The sequence below is a fragment of the Cicer arietinum genome, chromosome 5 (assembly GCF_000331145.2).
Source record: "Cicer arietinum cultivar CDC Frontier isolate Library 1 chromosome 5, Cicar.CDCFrontier_v2.0, whole genome shotgun sequence".
Classification (NCBI taxonomy): Eukaryota; Viridiplantae; Streptophyta; class Magnoliopsida; order Fabales; family Fabaceae; genus Cicer; species Cicer arietinum.
The window spans coordinates 22,739,466-22,740,846 of NC_021164.2; positions in this window are offsets into that span (position 1 = coordinate 22,739,466).

Consider the following 1,381-nt stretch of genomic DNA (forward strand, 5'->3'; position numbering starts at 1 on the left):
GGTTCCGCATTAGAATTCAAACACTAGCCATCGTCTTGTATGAAAATACGGATTCCGGTCGATTTTTTTCGGGTGATACAAAAATCGCACGAAAAATCTAGATGAAATTGAGGACAATGAGAGCCTTATAGCATTCTTCTCCTAAATTTGTAACCGTATTTCGGGTTCTACTTCTTATACTTCAAACACTAACCATCGTTTGGTCCGAAACTAAGGACTTTGGTCCATTTTTGTTGGGTGGTACGAAAATTGTCCAAAAAGTCCAGATGAAATCGAGGACCGGGAGACCGTCATAGCATTCTTCTCCAAAATTTATAAATGTGTTTCAGGTTCTGCGTCAGATCTCAAACACTAGCCATCGTCTGGTCTGAAAATACTGATATTGGTCCCTTTTTATAATTTTCTTTTGGGTTCCGCGTCAGATTTCAAACACAAGCAATCGTCTTGTTCGAAAATACGGATTTCGGTCCATTTTAGTCGGGTGGTACGAAAATCGCTCGAAAAGTCCGGATGAAATCGAAGACCGAGAGACCCTTATAGCATTCTTCACTAAAATTTATATCTATGTTTCAGGTTCCGCGCCAGATTTTCAAACACTAGCCATCGTCTGGTTCGAAAAGACCGCGAGACCATTATAGCATTCTTCTGCAAAATTTATAACTTTGTTTCGGGTTCCGCGCCAGATTTCGAACACAACACATTGCTTTTTCGAAAATACGAATTTCGGTCCATTTTTGTCATGTGTACGAGAGACCCTTATAGCATTCTTCTCCAAAATTTATAACTGTGTTTCGGGTTTCGTGTTAGATTCCAAACACAAACCATCGTTTTGTTCAAAAATACAGATTTTGGAAAAGTCTTGATGAAATCGAGGACCAGGAGACCCTTATAGCATTCTTCTAAAAAATTTATATCTGTTTTTCGGGCTCGACACCAGATTTTAAACACTAGCCATCGTCTGTTCCGAAAATACGATTTTTAGTCTATTTTTGTCGGGTGGTACAAAAATCGCTCGAAAAGACCAGATGAAATCGAGGACCAGGATACCCTTCTAGCATTCTTCCCTAAAATTTACAATTGTGTTTCGGGTTTTGCATCAGATTTAAAACACTAGCCATCGTCTTGTAAGAAAATACGAATTTTGGTCCATTTTTGTTAGGTGATAAAAAAATCGCCCGAAAAGTCTAGATGAAATCGAGGACCGGGAGACCCTTATAGCATTCTTTTTCTAAATTTGTAACTGTGCTTCGGGTTCTGTGCAAGATTTCAAACACTAACCATCGTTTTGTTCAAAAATACGAATTTCGGTCCATTTTAGTCGGGTGGTACGAAAATCGACCAAAATATCCAAGTGAAATCGAGGACTGGGAGACCCTTATAA